The sequence below is a fragment of the Mus musculus genome, chromosome 3 (genome assembly GCF_000001635.26).
Source record: "Mus musculus strain C57BL/6J chromosome 3, GRCm38.p6 C57BL/6J".
NCBI classification, from domain to species: Eukaryota; Metazoa; Chordata; class Mammalia; order Rodentia; family Muridae; genus Mus; species Mus musculus.
This window is the reverse complement of record NC_000069.6, coordinates 18,339,407-18,365,639: the sequence shown is the minus strand read 5'-3', so window position 1 is coordinate 18,365,639 and position 26,233 is coordinate 18,339,407. Positions and strand designations below refer to the sequence as shown.

The 26,233-nt window shown below is 38.2% G+C and overlaps 1 long non-coding RNA gene across 1 annotated transcript in view; it reads left to right on the top strand.

The window, feature by feature from the left end:
• Positions 1 to 23,979, top strand: part of Gm30667 (predicted gene, 30667) — a 119,684-nt gene extending 95,705 nt beyond the window's left edge. Inside the window, exon 6 of the long non-coding RNA NR_166207.1 lies at positions 23,519 to 23,979. This is a non-coding gene — a long non-coding RNA (predicted gene, 30667). The remainder of the gene's footprint in view (positions 1 to 23,518) is intronic.
• The last annotated feature ends 2,254 nt before the right edge of the window (positions 23,980 to 26,233 follow it).

Genomic DNA, 26,233 nt, shown 5'->3' with positions numbered 1-26,233 from the left:
GGTGGTCTCTTTAGAATCCATATTCGACTGTTGGGCATTTCACCTAAGGTCACCCACATTGAATCCTGGAAGCCTCCCCCATCATAGACCTCTAGGACTTTCTAGAGGTTCTCCCCCAAACCCCACCTCTGGAAGGTGCATATTTCCATTCTTTTTCTTGGTCTTCTGGATCTCTCTCCTGTCTCCCCTCATACCAGATCCTGCCCCCTTTCCACCTCTCTTCCCCTCTCCTTCATTTACACATTGGAATATTACTCAGCTATTCAATATAAGAACATCATGAATTTTGCAGGCAATAAAAAATTTGCTATCTGTGCTGAAAACATAATCTGGTTCTACTTTAATATTCAGCTGTTAGGGCTTTTGTGAAAATTGAACTTCAGGCATTATATATGCTAGATATGTGCTCTTCCATAAAGCCACACTCCAAGCTTTTAGTCTTGACAATACATTCCACCTGGTAGCTTAGAATTCTTAGACAAATTTTGATTGTTTCTACAATGTAAGGTGAATGATTTTGCATGCCAATAATAAACTAGACAAATATACAAGATAACAATGCCAATTTATATGATTGCTCTACAAAACAAAATTACAAAGAACTATAACCATACACATCTTAAGTTTTAAGATTTTCTTCCAATTGAAATATAAACTTATCATAAAATTTTCAAAATTTCTGTGAAAAAAATTAGTGTCCTATGGCTTAGAATTAAGATGATCTATGTCAAATGTTGATGACTTTTTCCTTCCATTTGATCAAGTTCTCATAACACTTAAGGACTGTTCTCAAGGACTTATAATCTTAAAGCATTAATTCTCTAGATTAATATTCATCATAAAGGGAAGACATTGCAGGAATGTGTTTCAGTCTGGAGGTATAACCATAAAGATATGAGAAAGTATGACTCTTAAATCTCCCATCCTTCCATTTGAGACACACTGATATGGTAGAAAGGAATCAGTAAAATACAAAAATAAAATACTCATAGCCCTTCAGCATTATGTTAACCTTACCATTTGTATGTGTTCCCTTTAGAAATCTGGATCAAGCACAGACAACGAGACTAGGGCTTTGGTTTAGTTAGGGTTTTTCATTTGTTTGTTTGCTTTGAAACAGTGTTTCTCTACATAGCCCTGGTTGTCCTGGAACTCACAATGTAGACCAGGCTAGCCTCAAAATCACAAAGTTCTGCTTGCCTCTACTTCAGGACTGCTAGAATTAATGTTGTGTGCCACCAACCCCAGCACACAACATTGCCAACAGTAATGACTTACTGTTATACCTCTAGACTAATTTTCTTCTCATCCTTCATCAGAGGAACTTCTATTTGCAGTAGATGCAATAAACAGAGATGCCCATAACTGGTCAATGTACACAAAATAACAGACAGTAAAATGATCATCCCAGATCAGGAGACCTATATTAAACCCTCTCTCTCCCAAGCCTTGTGGATTGCTTCCTTAAAAGGGATTGAATGAGAATAAGAGGACTTTGTTGTCAGTAGCCAAACAGTATTGCTGGATATGATGGAGTCATTGCACACACAAACTCACAGTGACTATTGACTGCATACATAAAACATGCATAGAATCAAGCCAGATAAAATTCCATCATGTATGGGAAAGAGGCTCATGTAATCTTACCCATAGCTGAGGCACTATTGGCAACTGATAACTGCTAGAGGAGAATCAGCTTTCTTCAGAAATGCATCCTGAGAGGCTACACATGCTCCAGTAGATGGTCCTATGCCCATGTCTAAATTGGCAGCATTAAGTGAATTCAGTTTGTTTGTTTTTTTTAAAGCACATAAAGTTGGAATTGAAAAATAGAGGAGGCTGGGATGGAGTTAGAGGGGGAAGGAATGGGGATTAGATTTGATCAAAACACATTGTAACAATACATAAAATTCTCAAAAATAAAAATATTAAAAATCTACTACCAGTATATACATATATATATACATACATACGATAGATAGATAGATAGATAGATAGATAGATAGATAGATAGATAGATAGATAGACAGACAGATAGATAGCCAGTGAGATGACTTGTAAATCTCCAGTACACAATCCTGATCATCTGAGTTTAATTCTTAAAACCTAGATAAAAGTGGAAGGAGAGAACCAAGTCACAAAGGTGTCCTCTTACTTATACTCATACTCCATACCACAGGCATGTATATACACTACTACTAATAAAATAGATATGCAATAAGAACTCAACAAAGCCACAGTGATAACATAAAACTGTTATGAATTTTGAAATAAAATAATAAGGCTTGAATAACTGGCTTGATTACCTCTAGAAAGTGTTTTTGAGAGGAATCATATAGTAAGAAGTGAATCAGTATGTCAGAAAGATGAGAGAATAATCAAAGAGAATTTAATTGGAGAATTACATATGGATAATGTAAATCAATATAATGAAGTGATTTCTAAAGATATTTATATTAAAAACACTCTTTCAAAGCTGTGAATTGTTACTATCAATCTAAGAAACATACCACAATTTTCAATATTAGATCAAGTAGAAAATAAAAAAGTACACAAAGCCAAACACAGTGGACCAGATCTCTTACCCCTACTCCTTCCCTTTGGGAGACTGGGGTAGGAGGACTGTCTTCAAAGTAAGCAAGGGGGGTAGGAAATAAAGAAAATCCACAATGCTTGTGAATATAGGGAAAATTATGAACCCATTTCATAACTGATATGCATATAAACTAGAACAGGTTATTGGCGATAGTTTGGAAATAACAATGAGTTTTGAATAACTAGGGGTTTTGGTTAAGAAATCCTAATTTTAATTCTTTCTTTAGTAAATAGCAATTTAATACTACTTGTACAAGGATGCTCCCTGTAGTGATGTCAAAAGACGTGTAAATTAAAATCAGTGTTTGAATTTGAAAGTAAAAGGGCAGCCGGGCGTGGTGGCGCACGCCTTTAATCCCAGCACTCGGGAGGCAGAGGCAGGTGGATCTCTGAGTTCGAGGCCAGCCTGGTCTACAAAGTGAGTTCCAGGACAGCCAGGGCTATACAGAGAAACCCTGTCTCGAAAAACCAAAAAAAAAAAAAAAAAAAAAAAAAAAAAAAAAAAAAAAGAAAGTAAAAGGGCAGGTTCACAAATATACAGGAGAATAAGCCAAACCTTCCTGCTGTGATGCAAGAAACCGTTTCTCTCCAGTTAGTGCGTCCTGCAGGCAAGGCACAGTTGGGCCTGGTGGGCTCTGCCTGGACAGCCATCTACTCAGTGCAAGATGGACAACTGGTAAACGTGCTGGGATGACTCAATGGGATCCTGTCTAAAAGAAGTACCGCGCATATGCTTCACCTTTCCAGGCCACCCAGGAACCCTTTCCCAGTCCTCAATACAACACAATAACTAGGGGGAAATGTAGGCCATGTAAAGAATAGTGAACAAATTACAATTTGTTCATGCATATTGAAAGGTTGAGTGTAACAGGCAATAGTTCCTTTTTATTAATTAAAAAAAATGTTCTTCTACTTATAAGGTTACTTAAGTGCTTCTCTTAGGAAATATGGAGATTCTATGATTCACTTAAAATTGTTATTTCCTAGGAGCAAAGCTGTCTGTGTCCTAGATGAGCAATTTCCTGGGAATGGGAGGGTATCAATTTCAGCTTCCTTATATGTGGGAACTTAAAGACAGTACGATGTATCAGAACTGTCTCACCAAAACCCATGTCAGGGAAAACCCATAATGTGACTACTTCAAAAAAGCAGTTAAGATAGACTCAAAACCAGGCCTTGAAATCGGAATCCTAGAGTTTGGGGAAGATAGGTTTTCCAGTAGAACTATTATCAGAACAACTGGAAACAAGTTCAGACACAAAAGTCTATGTGCTTGGAAACCAGAGCACATAACCTAAAGAAGGACTCAAATCCTTTATTCAATTTATGTTTTATGAATACTGTGTTGGTGGGAGCTGTTTTCCAGCTCTATAAAGGAGCAGTGAACCAAACCTTCAAAACTTCTCTTCATGGAACTTCCAGTCTAGTGTAGAGCAAAAAATAAAATAAAATAAAATAAAATAAAATAAAATAAAATAAAATAAAATAAAATAAAAAATAAAAGAAACAAAATATTATATACTAGAAATATAATATTTAATATCAAGACTATAGAATAAAATATTGCTAGGGAAGGCTAGGTGGAATCAGAATATTAGTGCTTTATATAGAATCAGTTAAGGAAGGCTTGATAAGTTAGAATTTGAAAAGAATCTAAACAAAGTCAGAAACAAGCCAGAAAGGCACCAGGGAAAGGTGACTCCATGGAAGAGGGACAAGCCACACACATGTTTTTTATAAGGGACATGAAAATGCCAAAGAGTGTATGTTTACCAGGAGTTATTAGACATGAGAGATGGTGAAGGGCCAGGCTATGCTGGCCTTCAATGCCCTTCTAAGATTTGGGCTCTTTTTTTGAACAAAAGGGGGTCACTGGAGGATTTTGAGCAAAACTAGCCTTGGCTGGGGTTAAATAAGGAATTAGCTATTCAGATAGCAATTGTCTGCATAGTGGCCTGTATCATCAGTAGCTGCCTGTAAAATTAAGCTATTAATTTTATGTATATGAGGAATGGATCTCACTCTTTCATAAAGCTTTGTTTGCAACAATCATATTATCAGAAAAATTAATAGTTCAATGGCAGCCAAATATAGAAAAAAGAGAAATGAGGCAATCTATTATCACCATCACAGAAAGAGATGAAGGATATTTTCCCTGAGCACACCGGACAGACTTGCTAAGATATGTGTTTCTATTCATACTGATGCTAGAGTTTAGGGATTTCTATCCTGATGCCCTAATCTCCCCTGGAACATATAAAAAGGTTAATTTGCTTAGAGAAGGATTCTAGAGTTGGAATCGGAGACTTGAGGCGTTTGGCAAACATTTGAAATAGCTATAATGGGAAGTGGAGCTGAGAAGGCAGCTGAAATTGAGGACCATAAAAATATAGTGTCACCATTGCTCACATTTATGTGACTTCCTCTAGCCGTCCCCTGGCATCTCAGAAACCAGAGTAGAAAGGGCAGATGTTTAGAGTAATCCAAGTTTCTGAACTCAGTGCAGCATCAATACACCCTGGGCTGAGATAGAGAATCAAAGGTAAAGTCTATCTTTCATTACTTAGGTAATTACAAAAGTAGACAAAATATATGAAACATAAAATTTAAATCTTTGCCACCAGGAACTAAAACAGTGACCCCTGAGTGATAGAAACCTCCAGTTGCTCAAACTAACATTTCATAAGTTCCTATATCTCGGTGGAAGGGTAAACACAATCCAGGAGGCTTGGCTAGGCATAATGGCAGTTAGGACTTCGGAAAGGCCAAAGTAGCCAGAGCTTATGGTGACAGAAATAACCCTACTAAGCTAGCTGCTGAAGCCTGCAGATGATTTCACCTGAGCATGTGACAAAGGACTCATCGGCAGATATGTGGAAGGAGGAAAATACCAGAAGTCATGGCAACTAGAAAGAAAGAAAATAATTACAACAACCTTTCCCATTCATACAGAGGAGGAAAGATTTCATGTTTTACAAAGCTATAGTAGAAAGACCTGCAAATGTAAAGCTAACCAAATAGGAAGGGTATGAAAACTGGGCTCTAAATATGAACATAGGCTTCACATTATTGAAGTTCATTGAACCTAGCCAGGCGTTGGTGGCGCACACCTTTAATCCAAGCATTTGGGAGGCAGAGGCAGGCGGATTTCTGAGTTCGAGGCCAGCCTGGTCTACAAAGTGAGTTCCAGGACAGCCAGGGTTATACAGAGAAACTCTGTCTCGAAAAACCAACCAACCAACCAAACAAACAAACCAACCTAAAAAATGAATTTCAAATAATATGTCCTATTCCAATAAAGATAGATAATATTTTAAGCAATAAAAATTATAATGTATAACTATTAGTATTGGAAAATGAAACTCTATTTAACAAAACTGCAGGAAAATCATACCTCAAGCCAGGAGGCACATAAAAGCAATGTAAGGAGATACAAATGGCAAATGGAGAGAATTATCTTTGTACTCTCAAATAACATTAAATTAGAAACAAACTTCTTATGCTTTAAGAATGAGAAGAAATCATGATCCTGGTAATGTGAAACTTAAAATTCAGTCAGATGAACAGCTGATGTTACAGAAAAATTGACTGAGGAGCTAGTCACCATATACACAGAACTATTTCAAAATAAGAATCAGAGGAAACTAGTATTGAATAAAGTGAACAACAGCAAAACTAAATGTTAGAAAACTATGGAAAATTCTAGACAGTTGTGAGAACCTCAGTAGCTAAAAGAACCTTAGAAGGAAAAGAGAAAAAGGGAAAGAATAAAAAATAAGTTTCAAATTTTCTTTTTTTTTTTTTTTTTTGGTTTTTGGTTTTTCGAGACAGGGTTTCTCTGTGTAGCCCTGGCTGTCCTGGAACTCACTCTGTAGACCAGGTTGGCCTCGAACTCAGAAATCCGCCTGCCTCTGCCTCCCAAGTGCTGGGACTAAAGGCGTGCGCCACCACACCCGGCTAGTTTCAAATTTTCTTAACTTCGTAAAAATTATTAATTTTATGAATCTTTACATTAATAAAGGTCTGGTAAAAATGAATAGTGACAAAACTATCTCAAAATACCTATTAAAATTATAAAATAAAAGCAATAATGAAAAAAAATCTGGCAGAGACCTCTTGGGTAGAGGGAAGAAGACATATTATTTACAAGGTAACAAAAGAAGGAAACAGAATTTATATGATAAAACTTCAATAGCTGCAGACAATTAATAGATATATTTTAAAAACTAGTGAGCTGTTTTTTTTTTAAACAAGAATTCTATACCCAGAAAAAGTAACATTCAAAATGAAGACAAGGCTTCTAGCATCTTTGTAGTGTGTCAAAAACTGAAAAGAACATCACTTCAAATACAAGGAAAAAATTAAGAAAAAAGGCAATACCTTTTGATGGGTATCCTTTCAAAATCACTTGTAGAAAACTTAATGCTTTAGTCTTAAGTGAAAAGTCAAAACAGCCATAAAGAAGGGCTGGAGTGATGGCTCAACTGATAAGAATCCTTGCTGCTATTCTAAAATAGATTATATCTGAGGACACAAGAAAAGCCTTTACAAATTTTAAGTACCATGTATTCTACCTGATAATAATGGAACAAAAATATAAAAAAAAGTAAGAAAAAGTACAAAAAATATAGAAACATATAAAGATTTAACTATACATTGTTGAATAATAGGTAGGGCACTAAAAAATTCAGATGGAGACTAAAAAACAAAATCCTATAATTGATTGGATATGCAAATGCAGACTACCAGAATGTTTGTAGCATTTTGATAGAGTAGGTGTAGGAGGGAGACTTACAGTCATCAATTCCTGAGGTTTAACATAGAAAACTCTCAAAATAAATATTATACCTTAAGGTCTACACTAGCAATAATAAGCCTAGCATTAATCAGTAGATGAAAATGTATTGAGGTTAAAATTAATAAAATAATGAAGTAAAAACATTATAATGAATCATGAAACAAATAGGTGATTGTTTTAAAGAGAAACAATATTGACAAACATTTGGTCAAAATAAGAAAAAAAAAGAGAGCAACAAAATTAATATAGTTATAGGTAAAAAGGGAAACATTACACTAGATCCCAGTGAATTTAAGGATCATTAAGGCATGCATTTAAAATGTAGATTTCATAGTCAGACAAGCAGTACAGCCGCTGATATTGGGAGTGAAGTTAGAACCCACACAGGCATCTCTGCCCATTGGATCTTAAGCCAAATGCCTTAACCACTCAGCCATCCCAGTATTGCTGTCAGCCATCAGTGGGAAGAAAGGTCCCTTGGTCTTGCAAACTTTATATGCCCCAGTACAGGGGAACACTGCTACATCCACTCCAGTAGTGACAAGGCGACAGCCCTCCCTCCCCGCCCCCCCAAAACCTAGGCACTGTCCCGAGGCGAAAAGTTCACGGAAACTTAGTCTCCTGGAATCGTGGCATCCTGTATAAAGAATGTTCCAATGTCCTTGCTTTAGTTGGTAAACGGATCTGTGTGCTTTCCCTTAATATTGCTTTACTACAAGTGCTCCTAAGGATTGATATTTTGACATATAGCTAAGTTAGATTCTAGGCAGTCCTTGATCCGACCTTGGGCATGGATAGCTAAGTCACTGCCCTACACTGAAATTTACCATTATCTAGGAAGAAGGAAGTTTGTGACCTAAAGAGGAACCAGAGTAGATACTTAGAACTATAGGTAGCTGAGTTACACCCATACACAAGTATTTACGATGGCCTAGGGGGAAGGTGGACTATACAATAGACTAGAGTAGGAACTATGGCAAGGGCAGGAAGCCCTTGCCCCTGGCTTCTAAGATTAAGTGGACCTTAGGTGGAGCTGTTTTTGATCCCAGTTGATAACATAGAGTTTTACCCCAGTTGGTTCCTCCCACTCCTTCCGTGTTTGCATTCCTCTGTTTTGTGTAAGAATACAGTAACCTCTTTGTACCTTGCCAGTGTATCACCCAACATCCCTATTTTCTACTGTATAAAAAGTTTGATGCTTGATTTGACATTTGTTCTGTCAATTCCCGCCAACTCTATGTCCATCTGTCTGAAACACTGATTCCCACGGGTTGAGGGGGACTGATTAGGCCCGGGCCATGGCAGAACACCAGGGCCAAGAAGTGGGAGTGGGTAGGGGAGCAGGGCTGGGGGAGGGTATAGGGGACTTTTGGGATTTCATTTGAAATGTAAATGAAGAAAAATCTAATAAAAATTGAAAAAAAAAGAAAATGTAGATTTTGACAATTTTAAATATCTATGATATAGATACATTTCTAGACATGAATATTCTACCAAAATTAAATAAAAAGAATGTAAACAAATTTAATTGGTCTACAGTAAATGAAATTAAAGCTATTTAGATGAAGTTCAGACCTAATATATTCACAACTGATTTCCATCAGCTCGTTAAGATCTAATATTAATGCTGCTCAAACTACCCCATAAAATTGAAACGTAAGCTATCATGCTCATTTTACAATATCAATATTACCATGATTGAAAATAAGATAAAGGCACAACTCTAAATAAAATTATAGAGTATTTTTCCAATGAACAGGCATTTTAAAAGCATCAATAAAATTCTTATGAACTAAATTCAAAATAGAGAAGATATTGACCACAATCAAGTTGGCTTCCCTGCCGATATACAAAGAACTATCAATATAAACAAAGCATTAAGTGCAATATAGCATATAAAGAGGCTCAAGGTCAGAAATCTCATGAAGAACTTAATAGGTACAGCAAAGATCATTTGCAAGAAATCACGTATTTTTTTTTTTACATTTTTAATTTAATTAGGTATTTTCTTCATTACATTTCCAATGCTATACCAAAAGTTCCCACATACCCTCCCCCCCACTCATCTCCCCCCCCCCCCCCCCACACACACACACACTTCTTGGCCCTGGCGTTCAGCTGTACTGAGGCATATAAAGTTTGCAAGACTGATGGGCCTCTCTTTCCAATGATGGCCAACTAGGCCATTTTCTGATACATATGCAGCTAGAAACACGAGCTCTGGGGGCGTGTAGGGGTACTGGTTAGTTCATATTGTTGTTCCACCTATAGGGTTGCAGAGCCCTTTAGCTCCTTGTGTACTTTCTCTAGCTCTTCCATTGGGGGCCGTGTGACCCATCCAATAGCTGACTGTGAGCATCCACTTCTGTGTTTGCTAGACCCTGGCATAGTCTCACAAGAGACAGCCATATCTGGGTCCTTTCAACAAAATCTTGCTGGCATATGCAATGGTGTCAGATTTTGGAGGCTGATTATGGGATGGATGCCCAGGTATGGCAGTCTCTAGATGGTCATCTCAGCTCAAAACTTTGTCTCTGTAATTCCTTCCATGGGTGTTTTGTTCCCAATTCTAAGAAGGGGCAACGTGTCCACATTTTGGTCTTTGTTCTTCTTGAGTTTCATGTGTTTTACAGATTGTATCTTGTATCTTGGGTATTCTAAGTTTCTGGGCTAATATCCACTTATCAGTGAGTACATATCATGTGAGTTCTTTTGTGATTGGGTTACCTCACTCAGGATGATGCCCTCCAGGTCCATCCATTTCCCTAGGGATTTCATACATTCATTCTTTTTAATACCTGTGTACCATTCCATTGTGCAAATGTACCACATTTTCTGTATCCATTCTTCTGTTGAGGGACATCTGGGTTCTTTCCAGCTTCTGGCTATTATAAATAAGGCTGCTATGAACATAGTGGAGCATGTGTCCTTCTTACCAGTTGGAACATCTTCTGGATATATGCCCAGGAGAGGTATTGCTGGATCCTCTGGTAGTACTATGTCCAATTTTCTGAGGAACCACCAGACTGATTTCCAGAGTGGTTGTACAAGCTTGCAATCCCACCAACAATGGAGGAGTGTTCCTCTTTCTCCACATCCTTGCCAGCATCTGTTGTCACCTGAGTTTTTGATCTTAGCCATTCTGACTGGTGTGAGGTGGAATCTCAGGGTTGCTTTGATTTGCATTTCCCTGATGATTGAGGACGCTGAACATTTTTTCAGGTGCTTCTCAGCCATTCGGTATTCCTCAGGTGAGAATCCTTTGTTTAGCTCTGAGCCCAATTTTTTAATGGGGTTATTTGATTATCTGGGGTCCAGCTTCTTGAGCTTTTTGTATATATTGGATATTAGTCCCCTATCTGATTTAGGATAGGTAAAGATCCTTTTTCAATCTGTTGGTGGGCTTTTTGTCTTATTGATGATGTCTTTTGCCTTACAGAAGCTTTGTACTTTTATGAGGTCCCATTTGTCGATCTTATAGCACAAGCCATTGCTGTTCTATTCAGGAATTTTTCCCCTGTGTCCATGTCTTCGAGGCTTTTCCGCACTTTCTCTTCTATAAGTTTCAGTGTCTCTGGTTTTATGTAGAGTTCCTTAATCCACTTACATTTGACCTTAGAACAAGGAGATAGGCATGGATCAATTCACATTCTTCTACATGATAACCGCCAGTTGTGCCAGCACCATTTGTTGAAAATGCTGACTTTTTAACACTGGATGGTTTGAGCTCCCTTGTCAAAGATCAAGTGACCATAGGTGTATGGGTTCATTACTGGGTCTTCAATTCTATTCCATTGGTATACTTGTCTGTTGCTATACCAGTACCATGAAGTTTTTTGTTTTTTGTTTTTTTTGTTTTTGTTTTTTTTTTAATCAGAATTGCTCTGCAGTACAGCTTGAGGCCATGCATGGTGATTCCACCAGAGGTTCCTTTATCATTGAGAAGAGTTTTTGCTATTCTAGGTTTTTTGTTATTCCAGATGAATTTGCAGATTGCCTTTTCTTTTTTTTTTCCATTTTTTATTAGGTATTTAGCTCATTTACATTTCCAATGCTATACCAAAGTCCCCCATACCCACCCACCCCCACTCCCCTACCCGCCCACTCCCCCTTTTTGGCCCTGGCGTTCCCCTGTACTGGGGCATATAAAGTTTGCGTGTCCAATGGGCCTCTCTTTCCAGTGATGGCCAACTAGGCCATCTTTTGATATATATGCAGCTAGAGTCAAGAGCTCCGGGGTACTGGTTAGTTCATAATGTTGATCCACCTATAGGGTTGCAGATCCCTTTAGCTCCTTGGGTACTTTCTCTAGCTCCTCCATTGGGAGCCCTGTGATCCATCCATTAGCTGACTGTGAGCATCCACTTCTGTGTTTGCTAGGCCCCGGCACAGTCTCACAAGAGACAGCTACATCTGGGTCCTTTCGATAAAATCTTGCTAGTGTATGCAATGGTGTCAGCGTTTGGATGCTGATTATGGGGTGGATCCCTGGATATGGCAGTCTCTACATGGTCCATCCTTTCATCTCAGCTCCAAACTTTGTCTCTGTAACTCCTTCCAAGGGTGTTTTGTTCCCACTTCTAAGGAGGGGCATAGTGTCCACACTTCAGTCTTCATTTTTCTTGAGTTTCATGTGTTTAGGAAATTGTATCTTATATCTTGGGTATCCTAGGTTTGGGGATAATATCCACTTATCAGTGAGTACATATTGTGTGAGTTCCTTTGTGAATGTGTTACCTCACTCAGGATGATGCCCTCCAGGTCCATCCATTTGGCTAGGAATTTCATAAATTCATTCTTTTTAATAGCTGAGTAGTACTCCATTGTGTAGATGTACCACATTTTCTGTATCCATTCCTCTGTTGAGGGGCATCTGGGTTCTTTCCAGCTTCTGGCTATTATAAATAAGGCTGCTATGAACATAGTAGAGCATGTGTCCTTCTTACCAGTTGGGGCATCTTCTGGATATATGCCCAGGAGAGGTATTGCTGGATCCTCCGGTAGTACTGTGTCCAATTTTCTGAGGAACCGCCAGACGGATTTCCAGAGTGGTTGTACAAGCCTGCAATCCCACCAACAATGGAGGAGTGTTCCTCTTTCTCCACATCCTCGCCAGCATCTGCTGTCACCTGAATTTTTGATCTTAGCCATTCTGACTGGTGTGAGGTGGAATCTCAGGGTTGTTTTGATTTGCATTTCCCTGATGATTAAGGATGTTGAACATTTTTTCAGGTGCTTCTCTGCCATTCGTTATACCTCAGGTGAGAATTCTTTGTTCAGGTCTGAGCCCAATTTTTTAATGGGGTTATTTGATTTTCTGAAGTCCACCTTCTTGAGTTCTTTATATATGTTGGATATTAGTCCCCTATCTGATTTAGGATAGGTAAAGATCCTTTCCCAATCTGTTGGTGGTCTTTTTGTCTTATTGACCAGTGTCTTTTGCCTTACAGAAACTTTGGAGTTTCATTAGGTCCCATTTGTCAATTCTCAATCTTACAGCACAAGCCATTGCTGTTCTGTTCAGGAATTTTTCCCCTGTGCCCATATCTTCAAGGCTTTTCCCCACTTTCTCCTCTATAAGTTTCAGTGTCTCTGGTTTTAAGTGAAGTTCCTTGATCCACTTAGATTTGACCTTAGTACAAGGAGATAAGTATGGATCGATTCGCATTCTTCTACATGATAACAACCAGTTGTGCCAGCACCAATTGTTGAAAATGCTGTCTTTCTTCCACTGGATGGTTTTAGCTCCCTTGTCGAAGATCAAGTGACCATAGGTGTGTGGGTTCATTGCTGGGTCTTCAATTCTATTCCATTGGTCTACTTGTCTGTCTCTATACCAGTACCATGCAGTTTTTACCACAATTGCTCTGTAGTAAAGCTTTAGGTCAGGCATGGTGATTCCACCAGAGGTTTTTTATCCTTGAGAAGAATTTTTGCTATCCTAGGTTTTTTGTTATTCCAGATGAATTTGCAAATTGCTCCTTCTAATTCATTGAAGAATTGAGTTGGAATTTTGATGGGGATTGCATTGAATCTGTAGATTGCTTTTGGCAAGATAGCCATTTTTACAATGTTGATCCTGCCATGAGCATGGGAGATCTTTCCATCTTCTGAGATCTTCTTTAATTTCTTTCTTCAGAGACTTGAAGTTTTTATCATACAGATCTACACTTCCTTAGTTAGAGTTACGCCGAGATATTTTATATTATTTGTGACTATTGAGAAGGGTGTTGTTTCCCTAATTTCTTTCTCAGCCTGTTTATTCTTTGTGTAGAGAAAGGCCATTGACTTGTTTGAGTTAATTTTATATCCAGCTACTTCACCGAAGCTGTTTATCAGGTTTAGGAGTTCTCTGGTGGAATTTTTAGGGTCACTTATATATACTATCATATCATCTGCAAAAAGTGATATTTTGACTTCCTCCTTTCCAATTTGTATCCCCTTGATCTCCTTTTGTTGTCGAATTGCTCTGGCTAATACTTCAAGTACTATGTTGAAAAGGTAGGGAGAAAGTGGGCAGCCTTGTCTAGTCCCTGATTTAAGTGTGATTGCTTCCAGCTTCTCTCCATTTACTTTGATGTTGGCTACTGGTTTGCTGTAGATTGCTTTTATCACGTTTAGGTATGGGCCTTGAATTCCTGATCTTTCCAGAACTTTTATCATGAATGGGTGTTGGATCTTGTCAAATGCTTTTTCTGCATCTAATGAGATGATCATGTGTTTTTTGTCTTTGAGTTTGTTTATATCATGGATTACATTAATGGATTTTCGTATATTAAACCATCCCTGCATCCCTGGAATAAAACCTACTTGGTCAGGATGGATGATTGCTTTAATGTGTTCTTGGATTCGGTTAGCGAGAATTTTATTGAGGATTTTTGCATCGATATTCATAAGAGAAATTGGTCTGAAGTTCTCTATTTTTGTTGGATCTTTCTGTGGTTTAGGTATCAGAGTAATAGTGGCTTCATAAAATGAGTTGGGTAGAGTACCTTCTACTTCTATCTTGTGAAAATGTTTGTGCAGAACTGGAATTAGATCTTCTTTGAAGGTCTGATAGAACTGTGCACTAAACCCGTCTGGTCCTGGGCTCTTTTTGGCTGGGAGACTATTTATAACTGCTTCTATTTCTTTAGGGGATATGGGACTGTTTAGAAGGTCAACTTGATCCTGATTCAACTTTGGTACCTGGTATCTGTCCAGAAATTTGTCCATTTCGTCCAGGTTTTCCAGTTTTGTTGAGTATAGCCTTTTGTAGAAGGATCTGATGGTGATTTGGATTTCTTCAGGATCTGGTGTTATGTCTCCCTTTTCAGTTCTGATTTTGTTAATTAGGATTTTGTCTCTGTGCCCTCTAGTGAGTCTAGGTAAGGGTTTATCTATCTTGTTGATTTTCTCACAGAACCAACTCCTCGTTTGGTTAATTCTTTGAATAGTTCTTCTTGTTTCCACTTGGTTGATTTCACCCCTGAGTTTGATTATTTCCTGCCGTCTACTCCTCTGGGGTGAATTTGCTTCCTTTTTTTCTAGAGCTTTTAGATGTGTTGTCAAGCTGCTAGTATGTGCTGTCTCCCGTTTCTTCTTGGAGGCACTCAGAGCTATGAGTTTCCCTCTTAGAAATGCATTCATTGTGTCCCAAAGGTTTGGGTATGTTGTGGCTTCATTTTCATTAAACTCTAAAAAGTCTTTAATTTCTTTCTTTATTCCTTCCTTGACCAAGGTATCATTGAGAAGAGTGTTGTTCAGTTTCCACGTGAGTGTTGGCTTTCTGTTATTTTTTTTGTTATTGAAGATCAGCCTTTGTGCATGGTGATCTGATAGGATACATGGGACAATTTCAATATTTTTGCATCTGTTGAGGCCTGTTTTTGACCTATTATGTGGTCAATTTTGGAGAAGGTACCATGAGGTGCTGAGAAGAAGGTATATCCTTTTGTTTTAGGATAAAATGTTCTGTAGATATCTGTCAGATCCATTTGTTTCATCACTTCTGTTAGTTTCAGTGTGTCCCTGTTTAGTTTCTGTTTCCATGATCTGTCCATTGGTGAAAGTGGTGTGTTGAAGTCTCCCACTATTATTGTGTGAGGTGCAATGTGTGCTTTGAGCTTTACTAAAGTTTCTTTAATGAATGTGGCTGCCCTTGTATTTGGAGCATAGATATTTAGAATTGAGAGTTCCTCTTGGAGGATTTTACCTTTGATGAGAACGAAGTGCCCCTCCTTGTCTTTTTTGATGACTTTGAGTTGGAAGTCAATCTTATCAGATATTAGGATGGCTACTCCAGCTTGTTTCTTCATACCATTTGCTTGGAAAATTGTTTTCCAGCCTTTTATTCTGAGGTAGTGTCTATCTTTTTCTCTGAGATGTGTCTCCTGTAAGTAGCAAAATGTTGGGTCTTATTTGTGTAGCCAGTTTGTTAGTCTATGTCTTTTTATTGGGGAGTTGAGACCATTGATGTTAAGAGATATTAAGGAAAAGTAATTGTTGCTTCCTGTTATTTTTCTTGTTAAAGTTGGCATTCTGTTCTTGTGGCTGTCTTCTTTTAGGTGTTGAGGAATTACCTTCTTGTTTTTTCTAGGGCGTTGTTCCCATTCTTGTATTGGTTTTTTTCTGCTATTATCATTTGAAGGGCTGGATTTGTGGAGAGATAATGTGTGAATTTGGTTTTGTCGTGGAATACTTTGGTTTCTCCATCTATGGTAATTGAGAGTTTGGCTGGGTATAGTAGCCTGGGCTGGAATTTGTGTTCTCTTAGTGTCTGTATAACATCTGTCCAGGCTCTTCTGGCTTTCATAGTCTCTGGTGAAAAATCTGGTGTAATTCTGATAGGCTTGCCTTTATATGTTACTTGACCTTTTTCCCTTACTGCTTTTAGTATTCTATCTTTATTTAGTGCATTTGTTGTTCTGATTATTATGTGTCAGGAGGAATTTCTTTTCTGGTCCAGTCTATTTGGAGTTCTGTAGGCTTCTTGTATGTTCATAGGCATCTCTTTCTTTAGATTTGGGAAGTTTTCTTCAATAATTTTGTTGAAGATGTTTGCTGGTCCTTTGAGTTGAAAATCTTCATTCTCATCCACTCCTATTATCCGTAGGTTTGGTCTTCTCATTGTGTCCTGGATTTCCTGGATATTTTGAGTTAGGATCTTTTTGCATTTTCCATTTTCTTTGATTGTTGTGCCGATGTTCTCTATGGAATCTTCTGCACCTGAGATTCTCTCTTCCATCTCTTGTATTCTGTTGCTGATGCTCAAATCTATGGTTCCAGATTTCTTTCCTAGGGTTTCTATCTCCAGTGTTTCCTCACTTTGAGTTTTCTTTATTGTGTCTACTTCCCTTTTTAGGTCTAGTATTGTTTTGTTCATTTCCATCACCTGTTTGTAAGTTTTTTCCTCTTTTTCTGTAAGGACTTCTACCTGTTTGATTGTGTTTTCCTGTTTTTCTTTAAGGACTTGTAACTCTTTAGCAGTGTTCTCCTGTATTTCTTTAAGTGATTTATTAAAGTCCTTGATGTCCTCTACCATCATCATGAGATATGCTTTTAAATCTAGGTCTAGGTTTTCGGGTGTGTTGGGGTGCCCTGGACTGGGCGAAGTGGGAGTGCTGGGTTCTGATGATGGTGAGTGGTCTTGGTTCCTGTTAGTAGGATTCCTACGTTTACTTTTCGCCATCTGGTAATCTCTGGAGTTAGTAGTTATAGTTGACTCTGTTTAGAGATTGTTCTTCTGGTGATTCTGTTACCGTCTATTAGCAGACCTGGGAGACAGATTCTCTCCTCTGAGTTTCAGTGCTCAGAGCACTCTCTGCTGGCAAGCTCTCTTACAGGGAAGGTGAGCAGATATCTTGTTTTTAGAATTCCTCCTGGTCAAAGAAGAAGGCCCAAAACAGGGCCTTTCTCAGCAGCTGTGTTGCTTTGGCAGTTCCCAGAAGCTGTCAGCTTCTGTGGTGCAGACTCTCACCTGTGCAGACTAAATTCCTAAGTTCCAGGGAGTCCAGGAACCAAGATGGCGCCCGCTGCTCCTGAGGCTGAGGCCGCCTCCCGAGCCAGGCTGACACCTGTCCTCTGGTCCTACAGAACATTTTATTCTAAAACAAAAGGATATAACCTGCTTCTCTGTACCTCATGGTACCTTCTTCAAAATTGACCATATAATTGGACACAAAACAGGCCTCAACAGATACAAAAATATTGAAACTATCCAATGCATCCTATCAGATCTCCACGGATTAAGGTTGATTTTCAAAAACAACATAAATGATAGCTAACATTCACGTGGAAGCTGAACAACACTCTACTCAATGATACCTTGGTCAAGGAAGAAATAAATTAAAGACTTTTTAAAGATTAATGAATATGAAGCCACAAAATACCCAAACTTATGGGATACAATGAAAGCAGTCCTAAGAAGAAAACTCATAGCTCTGAGTGCTGCCAAAAAGAAACTAGAGAGAGCACACACTAGCAGCTTGACAGTACACCTGAAAGCTCTAGAACTAAAGGAAGCAAATTCCCCCAAGAGGAGTAAACAGCAGGAAATAATCAAACTCAGGGCTTAATTCAACCAAGTGGAAACAAAAAGAACTATTCAAAGAATCAACCAAACCAGGAGCTGGTTCTTTGAGAAAATCAACAAGCCAGACTAACTAGAGGGCACAGGGACAGTATCTTAATTAAGAAAATCAGGAATGAAAAGGGAGACAGGACAATAGAACGTGAGGAAATCCAAAACATCATCAGAGCCTACTACAAAAGGCAATGCTAAACAAAACTGGAAAACCTGGATGAAATGGACAACTTTCTAGACAGATACCAGGTACCAAAGTTAAATCAGGATCAGGTTAATGATCTGAATAGCCCCATATCTCCTAAAGGAACAGAAGCAGTCATTTAATAGTTTCCCAACCAAAAAAAGCCCAGGACCAGATGGGTTCAGTACAGAATTCTATGAGACCTTCAGAGAAGACCTAATTCCAATAATCCTCAAACTATTCCACAAAATAGAAGTAGAAGGAACTCTCCCCAATTCATTCTATGAAAACACAATTATTCTGATACCTAAACCACACAAAGACCCAACAAAGAAAGAGAACTTCAGATCAATTTCCTTTATAGTGTCAATGCAAAAATACTCAATAAAATTCTTGAAAACAGATCCAAGAACACATCAAAATGATAATTCATCATGATCATGTAAGCTTCATCCCAGGGATGCAGGGATGGTTTAATATATGGAAATCCATGAATGTAATCCACTATATAAACAAACTCAAAGACAAGAACCACAGGATCATCTTGTTAAGTGCTAAAAAAAACATTTGACAAATCCAACACACATTCATGATAGTCTTGGAAAGATCAGGAATTCAAGGCTCATACATAAACATAATAAAAGCAATTTACTGCAAACTACTAGCCAACATAAAACTAAATGGAGAGAAACTTGATGCAATCCCACTAAAATCAGTGACTAGAAGAGGCTGCCCACTTTCTTCCTACCCATTGAATATAGTACTTGAAATCCTAGGCAGAGCAATTAGACAACAAAAGGATATCAAAAGGATACAAATTTGAAAAGAAGACATAAAAATATCACTATTTGCAGATGATATGATATTATATATAAGTGACCCTAAAAATTCCACCAGAGAACTCCTAAACCTGAGTAGCTGGATATAATTTAATTCAAACAAATCAATGGCCTTTCTTTACACAAAGGATAAACAGGCAGAGAAAGAAATTAGGGAAACAGCACCCTTCACAATAGTCAGAAATAATATAAAATACCTGAGATTTGACTCTAACCAAGGAAGTTAAAGATCTATATGATAAAAACTTCGAGTCTTTTAAGAAAGAAATCGAAGAAGATCTCAGAAGACAGAAAGATGCCCCATGCTCATGGATTGGTAGGATTAATATAGTAAAAATGGCCATCTTGCCAAAAGCATTCTACAGATTCAATGCAATCCCCATCAAAATTCCAACTCAATTCTTCAGTGAGTTAGAAAAGGCAATTTCCAAATTCATCTGGAATAACAAATAACCTAGGATAGCAAAAACTATTCTCAACAATACAAGGACCTCTGGTGGAATCAACAATTCCTGACCTCAAGTTGTACTACAGAGCAATTGTGATAACTGCATGGTACAGCGACAGACAGCTGGATCAATGGAATTGAATTGAAGACCCAGAAATGATTCCACACACCTATGTTTATTCCATCTTTGACAAGGGAGCTAAAACCATCCAGTGGAAAAAAGACAGCGTTTTCAACAAATGGTACTGGTACAAATGGCGCTTATCATGTAGAAGATTGTGAATTGATCCATTCTTCCTGTACAAAGCTCAAGTCTAAGTCGATCAGAGAACTCCACATAAAACCAGAGACTCTGAAACTTATAGAGGAGAAAATGGGGAAAAGCCTCGGAAATATGGGCACAGAGGAAAAATTCCTGAACAGAATAGCCATGGCTTGTGTTGTAAGATTGTGAATCGACAATTGGTACCTCATAAAATTGCAAAGCTTTTGTAAGTCAAAACATACTCTCAATAAGACAAAAAGGCCACCAACAAATTGGGAAAGAATTTTTATCAATCGTAAATCTGATAGGGAACTAATATCTAATATGTACAAAGGACTCAAGAAGCTGGACTCCAGAAATTCAAATAGCCCTATTAAAAATGGGGTACAGAGCTAAACAATGAATTCTCAACTGAGGAATACTGAATGACTGAGAAGCACCTGAAAAAATGTTCAACATCCTTAATCATCAGGGAAATGCACATCAAAACAACACTGAGATTCCACCTCAATCCAGTCAGAATGGCTAAAATAAAAAACTCAGTTGACTGCAGATGCTGGCAAGGATGTGGAGAAAGAAAAACACTCCTTCATTCTTGGTGGAATTGCAAGCTTGTACAACCACTCTGGAAATCAGTCTGGTGGTTGCTCAGAGAACTGGACATAGTACTACCAGAAGATCCAGTAATACCTCTCCTGGGCATATACCCAGAAGATGTTCCAACTTGTCACAAGAACACATGCTCCACTATGTTCATAGCAGCCTTATTTATAATAGCCAGAAGCTGGAAAGAACCCAGATGTCCCTCAACAGAGGAATGGATACAGAAAATGTGGTACATTTACACAATGGAGTATGACTCAGCTATTAAAAACAATGAATTTATGAAAATCTTAGGCCAATTGATGTATCTGGAGGATATCATCCTGAGTGAGGTAACACAATTACAAAAGAACACAAATGATATGCACTCACTGATATGTGGATGTTAGCCCAGAAATTTCGAATACCTAAGATACAATTTGCACAACACATGAATCTCAAGAAGAATGAAGACCAAAGTGTGGATACTTTGATCCTTCTTAGAATGGGGAACAAAATATCCATGGAACGACTTACAGAGATAAAATTCAGAGCAGACGCTGAAGGAATGACCATCCAGATACTGCCCCACTTGAGGATCCACCCCCTAAACAACCACCAAGCCCAGACACTAGGCAGATGCCAACAAGAGCCTACTGACAGGAGCCTGATATAGCTGTCTCCTGAGAGACTCTGCCACTGCCTGGCAAATACAGAAGTGGATGCTCACAGTCATCCATTGGACAGAGCACAAGGTCCCCAATGAAGGAGCCAGAGAAATACACAGGGAGCTGAAGGGGACTGAAGCCCCATAGAAGGAACATCAATATGAACTAACCAGTACCCCCAGAGTTCCTTGGAACTATACCACCAATCAAAGAAAACACATAGTGGAACTTGTGGCTCTAGCTATATTTGTAGCTGAGGATGGCCTAGTGGGTTATTAATGGGAGGAGAGGTCCTTGGTCCTGTGAAGGCTCTATGTCCCTATATAGGGGAATTCCAGGACCAGGAAAGGGAGTGGGTGGGTTGGGGAGCAGGGCAGGGGGAGGGGATAGTGGATTTTTGGGCGGGGGGGGGGGGGAACTAGGAAAGGTGATAACATTTGAAATGTAAATAAAGAAAATATCTAATAAAAAAAGAAAAAAAATGGTTCAAGATTGTCTTGATCTAGATAGCAAGCTCCAGGCTAGCCTACTTGCCTGGGCTATAAGATGAGACGCTATCTCAAAATGATGATGATGATAGGATGAGGATGATAGCATGTTAAGTGATTGTCAAGATGGCTCAGTGTTGAAGAACATATTATTCTTCCAGAGAACTAGAATCAGGTAGTATTCATATCATGTGGCTATAAATTTTTATAATCCTAGCTCCAGGGATATTTGACACCTTTATCCTCTATGGGCACCTACACTCAGACACACAGACACATAGACACAGGTGTGTACCTATAGAAAAGATCCTAGACATGCTTTCAGGTAATATTGAAATATAATAAAATCCCATTCTATAAAATGGTATCATTGCTATGTATATAATGTATTTCAGCAACCCTGAAAAAAAAACAGAATAGCTAAAAATAAAAATATGGAGAAAATATCTATAAATCAAAATTTTAGAATTAATGTCATAAATCATTTACATATCTCCTGACTACCACTGTCACATCTAAGGACCTTCCATATGGCAACATATCAGATATTCACCCATTGAGATATATTCTTTTTCAGTATTTCCAGTATTGTTTATATTATCAAAGTCACCAAAATATCAAACATTAGTTAGAAATTATAATGGATTACTTAAGTGAATTACACATACAGTGTAATATTGTGACTTTTAAACTATAGAATAATCTATAAATCATGATCCCATTTGGAGATCTGTGACCAACATGTTAATGAAAAAACCAAAACCAAATTATCTTGATACTTGGTATCATGCAAGCGTGAATTTCCTGAGCTATTTTTAGCATTCTGGTTAAGTGCACAAACTCTTGGACCAGCTCATTCCGTTTACCTAAACTATTGATCCTCTCTGTTCTCGGATATCAGCTGCTGTAAAATGTGCCAATGCGCACTTCTAGTCCCAGCATCTTCAGGCTGAGGTCAGAATTTGAAGGTAGACTAATGAATGAGGCAGCAAGAAGGCAAATGGAGGGTGGGAGTAGGCAGATGTGAGGGGTAGGAGGAGAAGTAGGGGAAAAAAGATTGTAAGAACAGCAAAATTCGCAGAGAGTAATGTACAGCACCTGATAGACAAGAAGTTGGTGTTAGCACTGAAGTCTGATCATTCAACTCCTTCTAAACTCTGAAGTGTCAAAAATATTATGATTCCAGTGGTTTCAGCTAAATTATGATAATCTAAATATCTACACAGACTCCTTTTCTTTCTTTACCTTTCCAGGATTAGACATATTCACAAATCCACACAAGAATTTTCTATCTCATCTCTGCTATTATAAAACTCTAACAAAGCTTGGTTAGGGTTTTGTTGTTGTTGTTTTGTTTGTGCTGCTTTGTTTTAAAGAAAGAAATGAATGCTCTTTTGCTCACAATATAGTTGAGTTCTCTTTACACAGTCCTCTATATTAAGCCTGAGTCTTTTGTTTTCTGTTTTCTTTACTTCCTTATCCAAAATTGTGCCCAGGTGCAGAAAGGGTTTGGGTTAGTGGAAGGGAATTCACTGCCATCTAAACTCCATATGGTCACAAGAGACACCAGAAATGGAAGAAGGTTCAATCCAAATGATACTTGCCATAAAGCTGAATTTTAAAAACTACATCTGTCATATTATTTGTGCCACATGAATCATTTGGTTGAAGTGGGGACAAAGGAACTTAGTGCTAAGACTGTCGTATGTGTGTATGTGTTTGTGTGTGTGTGTTTGTGACTATGTCTGTGTGTATGTGTTTGTGACTGTGTATGTATGTATATATGTATGTATGTATGTACGTATGTATGTATGTATGTATGTATGTGTTTGTGACTGTGTCTGTTTGTGTGTCTATGTATATGTGTGTGTCCTGCTTACAGAACATGTACTCCACTCAGCTGTGCCAGGAGTGAAGTTGGGCATGTTCTAAAGTGCCATGCTTCACCATTGAAATGTTGGGGGCTGGTTCTAAGTGGAAGGTATTTACTTTAACTTGGACTTGCCCTTGCTGTTGTTTTTGTCCTCTCCAAATTAGCTTCATTTCTTTTTTCTTTTCTCCCCTGGTTTGTCACATCCAATTGCAAGAAGGGAAACTTTGAGGATAATAAATGCAGCTGAACCATGAAAAAATAAAATAAAATCGAATGGAATCACTCAGAACTGCACATGGTGTGGCTCGAGTATGGCAGAGCCTAGCAAGCTGGAATCACCGCATCTCGAGCATCTGCAGCACTTCTCCTCAGAGAGCGCATAGTAATCATCTCTCTTCATGGTCAGTAACCACATAAGGACAACACCAGACGATGCCAGTGGTTTGGTTCTGCAGCATTTATATGCTTCCCCACAAAGAGAGTCGTGCCAAACAATATTCGTCAACCTTGTCCTTGGTCTTCTCTTCTGATTGAGGCAGATGTTTATTTTCCATCTGTACTATATGTCAGTGTGACTGCAGTCTTCATCTGGCAAAGGGACCCTGTAATATTATGAGGCCATCACATAAGCTGGAAAGATTACTCTAGTGAATAAAATCAGTTTATGGCTAAAAACATTTATTCTTCATTTTGATAAGCTCTTAACAAATGGAAATTTGCTTTCTTACACTTTTGCCAAGCATAGGACCATGTTTATTTCTCGCTATATGGGTCACGAAGGATTCCCAGCTGTTAGCTAGAGTCAGTTGTGCATTGCTGCACTCAACAACATCTGTTTCACAAAAACAGTATCCAGCTTTTAGCACTCAAATGGACGTCCGACCATATGCCAGCAGACCACTTAGTTTTTACCTTGGGAACCAACTTTGCTCTAGTCAAGGTAACAGAGGAAAAACTGAATATTTAAATGTTACCCGGCTTCAGTGGCATCTTCATATGTGTTTGTCATTTCCTACTCTATACAGTAAAATTGGTTCCAAGCATACACTACAAGCTGTTCCTCTGTTTAATTATTAATTGGGAGAAAGTTTGTTTGCAGAACAGTTAAAACACATTTTGTGGTATGTACCGGAGCTGGAAGTAGCACCATAAGATGATGCTGCAAATATAGCATCCAGCTAAAATGTCAGTTCATGTTAACCATGGCTAATGCATGCCAGGCTAACACCCCTGAATAATGTCTGGCATATGGGAAACTTAACTCTTATCCTCCACTACAAAGTTCTCTTTATTGGTACTCGGACACTCATGCTTTTCATTAGTCATTCTATTTTTTTTTAAGAGGGAAAATATGAAAGTCTTAAAGACAAATTTAAGTGCATATTGCCTTGGAAATATCTATCTCTGAATTTAGAGTCCTCAAATCTCAAAAAAGAAAAAAAGACTGCTTCATGTGCTCTGTGGAAATACAGAACTAGTTTAGTGGCATTGACAATTTGAGCTAGAAAAATACTACAGAGCATAGAGATCCCATGCCTTTGTTTACCTGTTTGTCTCTAAAACACTTTGCAAGTTCTGAGATTTTTACAACAGCTCATAATGGTTGTGAAAAGACATCTATTTCTTTTTATTATCCTCATGGGAAGAAGTATATTGTTAGTATTTCTTTGATGCTATTGTGAGTGCCAAGAGAACATTCTTGGAGACAAAAATCAATCAGGAAGCCAGACCATCAAGAACTCCTAAAACAGACCTGAATTTGGGAGCATTCTAAATCTTCTAATTTTATTTTCATTAAAAGCATAGATTATATCACTCTAGGGATCCCTCTTCATGTAGGCTCCAGAACAACTAAGCTAAATTATGGAAAAGAGACTCTCAAATTATTAAGTTTTTTTTCATTTCATTTTCTATCTATAAATTTTAGTTATGTAATCATATGATTTAAAAGCAGTAAGATGAGTTATTAGATTGAGCAGGCCATTCTAATCCTTAACTTTGTTTCCCTTCTACTCTACTGAATTACTTCTTTCCAAACTTAAATCTACGTCAGCCTTGCACAGAAGGCTAAATGTACCTGTCTCATCTTTGTTCTTACTATAGTTGAACTCCTTCTCCTTCTCCTTCTCCTCTCCTCCCCTCTCCTCCCCTCCCCTCCCCTATCTTCTCTTCTTCTAGAAACCTGAAGTTACAGTTTTTGAATTGTATTCCAAAGATTTCACTTTTAATAGGTTACCAACAAACTCTGAAATATTTGGTACTAAAATTCAAGTCTTTTATCTTTTTTGTAAGTAAGTTTCTTCGTGGAGTAGGTTCCATGCGCCAAACTCAGTAACTAGGCAGAAGATGGCCTCAGTCCCACTCTGGAAGAGATCTGATCCCAATTCCCAATCTGATTGGTTTAGGTGAAGTCATGTGTTCATATAGATCCATCCAGCCTTATCAATAGGGTCATGACCATGAGCTTATTGTAGTAATACAGGGTATTGAGGCTCCTTAGGAAACATAGGAGACAAATAATTCTTGAAATAAAGCAGGTTACCAGATATGCTAATATGATGTCAAACAAAGGATAACTTATGAATTGTATTTCTGAATTCACAGAATCAACAGTAGCATTCCTTTTCCAATGTATGGCAATATGACAAAGGCTAGTAGGGAAAACTTAGCAAGGCATGCAGAGAGCAGCCAGGGTTTAAAGGATGAAACTGTTTACATTATGGCTTAACCATGGAACAGAAAGAGAAGGATATCCTCTTAGGGGTTTCTGATCTCAAGTGCCCAGATCTATTGAGCAATTTCACAATTAAGGTGTAGTTCAAACAAGATAAAACACAATCCTTAACTCTCTTTCCCCTCTGGGGATCTTACTCAACTGAACACACCCATTGAATTGTAACTGCTCTGGCAGGAGCATAGGATCTTACAT